The sequence below is a fragment of the Podarcis filfolensis genome (assembly GCF_964270895.1).
Source record: "Podarcis filfolensis genome assembly, chromosome: 7".
In the NCBI taxonomy this organism is placed as follows: domain Eukaryota; kingdom Metazoa; phylum Chordata; class Lepidosauria; order Squamata; family Lacertidae; genus Podarcis; species Podarcis filfolensis.
This window is the reverse complement of record NC_139603.1, coordinates 1,791,514-1,801,017: the sequence shown is the minus strand read 5'-3', so window position 1 is coordinate 1,801,017 and position 9,504 is coordinate 1,791,514. Positions and strand designations below refer to the sequence as shown.

General features: G+C 44.2%; 1 long non-coding RNA gene across 5 annotated transcripts in view; it reads left to right on the top strand.

Moving 5' to 3' along the window:
- Positions 1–3,280: 3,280 nt before the first annotated feature.
- Positions 3,281–9,504, top strand: part of LOC310767438 — a 14,025-nt gene continuing 7,801 nt past the window's right edge. For 2 of the 5 annotated variants that reach the window (XR_014550899.1, XR_014550900.1), the window contains exons 1-4: positions 3,281–3,380; positions 5,011–5,129; positions 5,667–5,706; positions 6,674–6,733. This is a non-coding gene — a long non-coding RNA (uncharacterized lncRNA). Of the gene's footprint in view, positions 3,822–5,010; positions 5,130–5,277; positions 5,707–6,673; positions 6,855–9,504 lie in introns of those variants that run through there. The other 3 variants (XR_014550901.1, XR_014550902.1, XR_014550903.1) reach the window with 3 other exon arrangements.

Genomic DNA, 9,504 nt, shown 5'->3' with positions numbered 1-9,504 from the left:
CGGGATATCAAATCCAAACTCTTCTAGTATGTGGGATATTTAAACTGCAGTCAAAACCGACAATTCATGTTTTGCTAGCTGATAGGAGCTGATAGGAGCATGATAGGAGCTGAAGTTCATAAAGTTTTCCTGTAAGTTTGCTAGAGAGACTTCTGTGAGACACTCCCACTGTGCCCTGACGGGGGGGGGGGGAGGGTGTAGTAGCTATATATTCTCCTATCTGCCTAGACACAGCATCTTCCTCTCTTCCTTCCTCACCAAGTCAGCAATGTGAAGAAACATCTGCTCAGACTCCATTTTTAAGATAGGCTTACATATGTCTTTGTAACTGAAGTAACATTTTAAGCTTGCTTGAACAAAGCTGCTGCATCTGTTACTCTTCAACAAGTATTCTGAGTGCGTAAATGTTATTTTTACCTTTTACAATACCGTTCGTGTGATTGTTATTTTAATTCTGGGTTACTTAAGCTAAAAGGCTACAAGTAGCCTATCTAAGCTTTCCTTTTAAGCTTCAAAGGGGTAGTGCTCTTCTTAACTCACAAACCTGAGGAAGGAAGGACAATATCTAATAAATATATCCTATCCTAGCGTATGTAAGGTAAAGGTAAAGGACCCCTGGACGGTTAAGTCCAGTCAAAGGCGACTATGGGGTGTGGCGCTCCCTCGGCCTGAAGCGAGAGCCACTGTTTGTCCACAGACAGCTTTCTGGGTCATGTGTCCAGCAGGACTAAACCGTTTCTGGTGCAATGGGACACTGTGCAGAAACCAGAGCGCACGGAAACACTGTTTACCTTTCTGCCACAGTGGTACCTATTTATCTACTTGCACTGGCATGCTTTCGAATTGCTAAGTTGGGAGAAGCTGGGACAGAGAAATGGGAGCTCACCCCGTTGCAGGGATTTGAACCACCGACCTTCCGATCGGCAAGCCCAACAGGCTCAGTGGTTTAGACCAAAGCGCTACCCGCATCCTAGCATATAGCACACACAAGAGGTGCCTTTCCGGATCCTGCAGTTTCATTAGGCAGAGCTCAAAATGTATTTGAAGTTGGTAACTATATAATTCCTGGAAATAATCCTGCTCCACCTCTACTAATACTTCTTCTCTTTCCCCTTTTCCTCTGAAAGCTGGCATTCTTGGGAAGTTGAATTCCAATATTGCATGCTTTGTTTTTCTGCACTTGGCATCCTCACAGTGCAGACTGTGTGTGACCACAGAGGAAGTGGCACTCAGCAATGGAATGGAGGAGCCACTGGGGATGACCCGAGGTATAGCAGGCCTCAGTGGAGAAATGGGTCAGAGGGAAGCAGAAGACGAAGCCCAGAGATGCTTCCAAAATGAACAGGGCTCTTGCTTGAGTTATTCATTTGCCCAGCGTGCATCACAACTCTTTATCCTCCCAGGACTCTTCTCCAGCTCAGGTCTTAATGTTTGGAAGCTGTGGCTGGATGGTTACGTGGGAACCGGTTGAAGTTAAATCCTTCGAAGACAGAGGTCCTTTGGCTGGGTTGGGACGATATGGGATTGGGGGGGGGGCAACTCCCATCTCTTGCGGGGGTGCTATTATTGCCAGCACCGTCCGTAAAGGCGGCATTTTTCCATCTCCACCAAGCTAAGCAGTTGGCTCCTTACCTCTCTCACCCTGACCTAGCCACTGTGATCCACGTGACGGTCACCTCCAGACTGGATTATTGTAACTCGCACTACATGGGGCTGCCCTTGAGACTGACCCAGAAACTCCAGCGGGTGCAGAATGCTGCGGCAAGACTCCTTATGGGGTCCTTGCTGCGAGATCACATTCACCCGGTGCTATACCAGCTGCACTGGCTCCCAGTGGAGTACAGGATCAGGTTTAAGGGCTAGTTTTAACCTTTAAAGCCCTATACGGCCTAGGACCCTCGTACCTACGGGACCGCCTCTCCTGGTATGTCCCACAGAGGAACTTACAGTCTTCAAACAAAAACATCTTGGAGGTCCCAGGCCACAGAGAGGTTAGGCTGGCCTCAACCAGAGCCAGAGCTTTTTCGGCCGTGGCCCCGATCTGGTGGAACACTCTGTCACAAGAGACTAGGGCCCTGCGGGACTTGACATCTTTCCGCAGGGCCTGCAAGACAGAGCTGTTCCACCAGGCTTTTGGCCAGGGCACAGCCTGACTCCCTCCTTTGGAAATCCTCACAGAACTCTAGCCCAATGGTTGCCATTAATCTGATTGGAATTAATTTTATAATGAAATGATTTTAGAATGTTTTATCATTTTACTGTTGTTAGCCGCTCTGAGCCTGGCTTTGGCTGGGGAGGGCGGGATATAAATAAAATTTATTTATATTATTATTAATCCAAGCAGGATGGAAACTGCCTGCCTACTGCCTGGCCTGGCAGCAGCTACAACTGCAATGACTGCAAAAAAGAGGCCTGAGAGGCCGTCCCCCCGGCCCCCTTCCTTCATATTCCTTCCTGGTGTCTGGAATACTAGCAAGCAGCATACCAGGAAAGAGGAGGAAGGGGCTCTCCCCGCCACTGCCTCTGCCATTTCAGCGGTTCCTTGTAGGCTAGGCTACGTACACGAAGGGGGTGGAGCCTGTGGGACATTCAGAAAACCTCCTGAGCTGGAATTGCCCATCACTAATGAGGACTTACGTATCTGCATGCTTGAAAAAGGGAAGATCTAGTCTTGATTTTAAACAAATTCTACTAAGCATTTGTTAGAATTTCTGAATGAGTTAAGGCTCTGTCTGTCCACAACTTATACTGTGCAACAGAGCAGACCCTCAAAGCTTTTAGCAAAGAGGATGGTTTGATGTCTTACTCAGCTCATTTGTGTTCAGCCTTCAGTGACATGAACCAATAAAGCATTGTTTATTCAAAGCTTAGAGGGGCTCATGAGGACTCTAATCCCTCCACAGATAGCAAACAGATAACAGAGACAATCATCTTTTCCCTACATCAGAGAATATACTGAGGAATATAACACACAAGCTGTAAGGCAAACCCATTATTGTGTTTAATATGAGAGAAGCCATTTTAAAATGGTAAAAGGTGCCACTCAGTGCCTGATTTATGTAACGAAGAAAAAAAATGTTTTGTTAAGGGCTATGAATGTTCTGCAGACAATTTTTCTAGGCGCATATGCTCAAAAGCAGAGAAAGGGAAGTTAGACCAGTGAATAAGATTCACATGAAAATGCATTGTGCGCTATGAACATCACAATAGATTGTGCCTAGCATCACTGACTGGTGAGCAAACAATGCAACCATGTTCCTTTGCCAACCTATGTACTTGAAAACATTATTTAAATGTGAAAAGCATGAAGCCATTGTGTTAAAATACACTCTCTTGCCAGTTTACAACGAGGATAGTGAGATCCTTGGAGACAGGGATGGGTTCTTTATGCATGATCATCGTTTAATGATTGGAATAATAAGCAGTGAAGTGTGTGTGAGTGCGCCTGCGTGAATGAGCTGGAGCTGGAATGAATTTACTCTCCAGAATTCCCTTCTGTGGATTTTGATGTTGACTGAATATGATTCACAATATTTGATGAGTATTTTATATCTGCATTTGACATCCAATGATATTTGATTTCAGTTATTTGGTATTTTACAGTATTTGTCAGTTGAAATGTAAAGATATTTATTACTTCCATATTTAAGCTCACACACCAGCTGCAGTTGGGAGATCAAACCCAATTTTGGGTAACTTCCATGGGTCAGATTAGAACCGTGATGGCTCCGAGTATGGCGTTTCCCGCTGTAGTTCTAAGCCTGGGCTCTGGAAGGATCTGCCTCCTGAAGTGAAGAGCTGTTCTCCTTTGCTCTCTTTTTGTAAGAACCTATGTTCTGCCTTGCATTTTGCTGACAAGCTGTTGGCTGCTTTTAGCTACTACTAATATATTTTGTAGGGACGCGGGTGGTGCTGTGGGTTAAACCACAGAGCCTAGGACTTGCCGATCAGAAGGTTGGTGGTTCAAATCCCTGCGACAGGGTGAGCTCCCATTGCTCGGTCCCTGCTCCTGTCAACCTAGCAGTTCAAAAGCACGTCAAAGTGCAAGTAGATCAATAGGTACCGCTCCGGTGGGAAGGTAAATGGTGTTTCAGTGCGCTGCTCTGGTTCACCAGAAGCGGCTTAGTCATGCTCGCCACATGACCCGGAAGCTGTATGCCAGCTCCCTCGGCCAATAAAGCGAGATGAGCGCCGCAACCCCAGAGTCGGTCATGACTGGACCTAATGGTAAGGGGTCCCTTTACCTTTAATATATTTTGTATAGACTGCTTTGGGTGTTTTTGTGGAAAGCAGCCTAGAAATGCCTTAAATCTACATTTCACAGTCTTTGATAACTGACATGCAACGGTATTTGCACAAAATGGGTTTTGAGGTTTGGCATGCAATACTGACAGTCAGAGTAACTGACAGTCTTTGATGGATGACTTGCAGGGGTATTTTAGTATTTTTGACAGCTTGTGAGATTTAGATTAAGTTTACTACTGGAACAATCACAAGAGGCCAACACATCTAAAGCAGTAAGTTTTTCTGATTCAAAATGTGAATTTCATATTGCATATAGAAGCCAAGCAAAATATATTTTGGAAAATTTCAAATATTTTTAATGTTTATTTTGGCTCTGGAATAACGCATTCAAAACATGACACAATGCTCTTCAATGAAGCAAATTCAGTCATCCAGCTGTGAATCCTTAGGTGACTGTGCTGCATACACTGGTGTGAACAGGCATGTATAAAATGAGCTTTGCATGACCTATGAATCATGATCAATCATAACCAGAAAAGCTTAAAATCCAGCACCTTGAATCTAGCTGAGGGTTGTATGGTTCTGCGTGTAGGGACTTAGCTGCATTAGTAAAAAACAGTGTTTTGGATGCATTATAAACATGCAACACCAGATGGCACTGGAGAGCAAAAAAAAATTTGATGCATTTTTCCATAGCATTTTTCTTCTTTTGTTACAACAATTTAGTTTCAGAATTATTTATAGCTCCCCACCCCCCGTGTATAGATCCACCGCATATCTCCAGCTGGAAGAGAATTGTACTTTTGGTACCCCAAACCAATCAAGCAACTGCAGCTGTGCAAGTGGAGCCCTTTAAAAAAAAGAAATCCCATCAACTTGCACAGGTAAGAGGCTACATTCACCAAAAGTTGACACCAAACAGTTGTTTAGTGGGCTTTTAATTGTCCAGAAGGGCTACATGCAGAACAGAGCTCTGCACATTCCCTCTTGGAGCACAGCTCTCTCTCCCCCCCCCCATCATTTCCACTGTAGCATATAAAGGGCCATACAGTTGTTACCTCATTTAAGGTCGCAACCATCCTGTAAGATAAGTTGCTTTGGTGACGATATGGTCCCAAAACATTGAGGTTTCATCTACACATGTATGAAAATGAGGTGGCAAAATCTTGAAGTGGACCATGGCATTATAAAAAATAATCCCCTATGTAAGCACTTCCTTGTAAATTTAAAATTGTGATCTTCCCCCATGTGGTACGTTACTGCATGATGACTCTCCCATCTCATTCCCCTCCCCCCCATTACGCTTTGTGACTATCCTGCTTGACCAGATGTTTCTTTTTAGTACAGCACAATTCTGTACAAGTTTACTCAGAAGTAAATGTTAGGCTTTAGTGGCTAATTAAAACCTGGATTTTTTTCAGAGAAAAATGCATCTGTGGGATGATCCAGATCAGTGGAAAGGTAAGGCGTGAGCAGCTGTGTAAAAATATGCTCATCACAAAGTGAACTTGAAATGCTCAAACCAGATATGTAGCGTATGTGGACCTGGGTTTCTTAGAACATCTAAAGGGATGCAGTCCTGGGTGGGCATTAATGCCCTTACTGTTAGGACTCTGGCTTCTGTGCATGTTTAGGGAATAAATCCAGGACAATGGAAGCTTGTGTCACTGTGTATTCTGCACTAAAAACATAATAACATTTCAGCACTGAGGCAGCTCAAATTCTGCTCCAAGAAAAAGGGTTCATGTGCAAATTATGCAAATTATCTGCATTGGCATGATTTCCCTTGTTTTGCATAATTAATTTTGGTTCTGATAGTCATTTCAAAGGCAAGCTGCTAGAAAGGGCACTGAAGAATCACCCTTAGATACTGGAAATTTTAGCCTGCAATGTTATGCACACTTGTGAGTGCATCCCATTTAACTCAATGGCTATTGCTTCTGATTAAACATGTTGTTATTGGACAATTCCTCTAGCTTTTGAGATTTCGCAGGTCTCAATCCTGTGATCTTTGCATGCTGTGGTGTGTGGGCACTTGACAATAGCGGAGCACAGAGCCCTCTCTCCTTTAGCACAAAGCTCTTTCTGTCTACACAACAGCATCCTTGGATCCCTGTCCAAATGTTTTTATTTCCCATTATATTTCTAACCCAACTGTAGGACTCTTGAGGTACTACCGTACATGAAAAATGGGGGGGGAGGGCATTAATTTGAATAATTGAATCGAACAGAAGCCACTGCTGTAGTTACTTGGTTCACATTTTGAATTAAGGGGGCATTTCAACAAATGAAAGGAGAGAGTGCCATCTTCTGGCAAACTTCATAATTGCATTGAGTAAGTGGAGGTTTAACGTCAACAATATTTCGGATTCTATCTGTGAAATATCCCAATACAATCACATTTTCCTCTGCTTGCTTCACATTGTAGGTTGCTTCCTTCCTTTGATGGAGATGTCACCAAATCTTGTGGGCATCTGCTCAAGCTGAGGTTAGCTGATCATCAATTTATGTCTAATCTTTACTCAGCCGAGAAAAGCATTCTTTGGGTTTATTAACTGGCAGATTTACATGCCCTGCATTCTTTTGTGTCATGGCCAGTAAAAGAGAAGTAGCAGAGAGACACATTCTGATATATTCTGCTTTACTACAGAAGAAGGTTGCATCAGTCTTGATTTTGGGATTGATAAATAGCTTTTAGGATAGCTGAATGAGAATGTATTGGATGTTGTTTTTCCATTACCAGGCTCAGACAGCTGTGGCTCCACTTGCTTTTCATGCAGAAGGTTGCAGGCTCCATTCCTGGCATCTCCAGAAAGAGCTGGGAGATTCCCTGGTGGGAAAACCTGGAGAGCTGCTACAAATCAGTGTAGACTCTGCAGACCTAGATGGACTCATTGTCTGACTTAACACAGGGCCATTTCCTATGTTTTCATGCATGTTCCCCTATTATGCACTACATGGTTATTTGTAGGTGAACATATATTACAATAACACATTTCCTCACAAGCAAATGGGCCCTATAAATCGTTGCCTCTAACCAGTGCTATTTTTTTAGGAAAAGAGGTGCCAGAACTCACCATAAACTCCTCACTTGTTCTCTTATGGTGCCCACCTGAGAGGTGCTGGAACTGAGTTCCAGTGAGTTCTGGCTGAAGAAAGCCCTGCCTCTAACACTGCCCACCCCCTAGGATTGCGAGGAGCTTCAAAACCTCATTCCTTGCTCATTGTCAGAGGGAAGCTGGAGTTCGATGTCATGGCAGCAGATCTGTGCATTTAAAGCCAGTTATGTGGAAAGGTTGGGTTGGGGGGATCTGAATTTAGATGGAAAAGGGCTACAGAGGTGAGGTGCAAACTCCTCTCCCTGCCTCCTGCTTACATCTCTGTAGCCAAAGTCCCCCCCCCCCCCCAGCTAAACTTACTTCTGGCTTTGGAGCTTTTCTTAGGACATCAGTGCCCAGGGAGACAGATGCTGAAGCAGGAAGCCCAGAAGCAGAACATGAAAGCAATAACCCTGCCCCACTGCTGCTCCCCAGAAAATGGTGCTCAAAGGCATATCATAGTCACCATGACCAGTAGTCACTGACAGCCCTATCCTCCTTGACTTTATTTAATTCCTTTTTAAAGCCATCAAGGTTGGTAACCACCTTCAGATCCTCTGGCAACAAATTCTATAGTTTAACTCTTGGCTGTGTGAGGAAGAACTTCTTTTTATCTGTCCTGAAGCTTCCACAGGTAAAGTGTGGGCAGAGGAGAGTTTAACTAATACCTTTTGACCACATACACACATGCATATATTCCCTTTTGCTGTTAAAATCAGGCCCAGACTCTTACAATGTGACTGGGGCAGCATCCTGGTTTAAACAAACAGATCTGCTGCCATCCTGTCTAGTTTGGCCCTTAGTCAATGCCCCTGTGAACTGTGGATTAGCTATCATGGGAGGCAGAGCTTTTCCCAGGCTCGCCACTCCAGAAACTGACAGCAGGTATCATATTATATTTGCTCAATCACAGTCTCTGGTGTGCCAGGCACCGTGTGCCTTGACAGGCATTCTTTAACATGTCTATCATAGGCACAGGGCTTGGCTTGTGTGACTTGCTGGGCTCCCCCCACCTTTTTTTCCTATGGAAGTAGGGTTTTTTGTTTTTGTTTTTACTCCTAAGGGTAAAAACCAAGATCCTGATGTGGGAATGCTGGAAATTGTGCAGGCAGTCACTATAGGCACACAAGGTGGAGCTAATCTAGATCCAGAGTGTCATGCATGTTGGAGCTGAAAGTGTCGTTCTGGCATCCTGTGGGAAGAGGTTGGGGTTAGTGTTAGAGGTGAGACTCATGTCTGGAGTGATTCAGAATAACTGCATCCATTTCCATTAGGATTTTTTCAGTTTAAAAGGGTCAGGTCTGGTGCTCTAGGGGCAAACAGGCTGGCAAGCAGTCAAGTGTTGGGCTGGAACTCCATCAGCAGCTCAGTCAACCCTGTGCCTGAGAGACAGGTTACTCAGGCTGAAGAAGCAGACCAGAGTCAGCAGCTATACAGGGCCTGATGGAACCCTCTTCATTCCTGGCGTCCACCCTCTGGACCTAGGTAGCAGAGGTCCTGGAAGCACAGCACAAGCCACCAGCAACTGCCCTCTGAGATGCTGCCACAGAGGCACAGAAAGAAAGGCGAATGGGTCCTCCTGCCATTAGACTCTCTGGTTCAGGATATATGCGGTTCATAGGACAGGGTTCTTACTCTTACCTCACTCCAAATAATCGACATTCTGCACTGGGCACATTGAAACATCAGTATGACCTACAGTAAGACACACATGTAAGATTACATAAAATGTGCATATTCACAGTCACGACATTCTGTATTGTTATACAGCTAATGAATTGTTTTCTGGTTAATTATATGGGGAAATCAAGGGGATTTGAAATTATAGGATTGAGATTACAGAATCATGAGACTAATTCCACAGCACAGCTAAAAGCAGCTAGGAACGTACTACCGTATTTACTCAAATCTAATGCTCACCTTTTTTGTCCAAATTACGTTGCGAAAATTAAGGTGCGCATTAGATTTGATGGCACATTTACGTTCACCAGCAAATACTTTTTTTGGTTTCAAGGTTCTGAAAACTGAGGTGCTCACAGTAAGTGAGCAAAAGTACAGCAAGGCACATAGAACAAACTTAAGCAAGATTTTAAGTACCACATTTTTTGTACCATAACACTCACTTTTTTCCTCCTAAAAAGTAAGGGGAAATGTCCTTGCG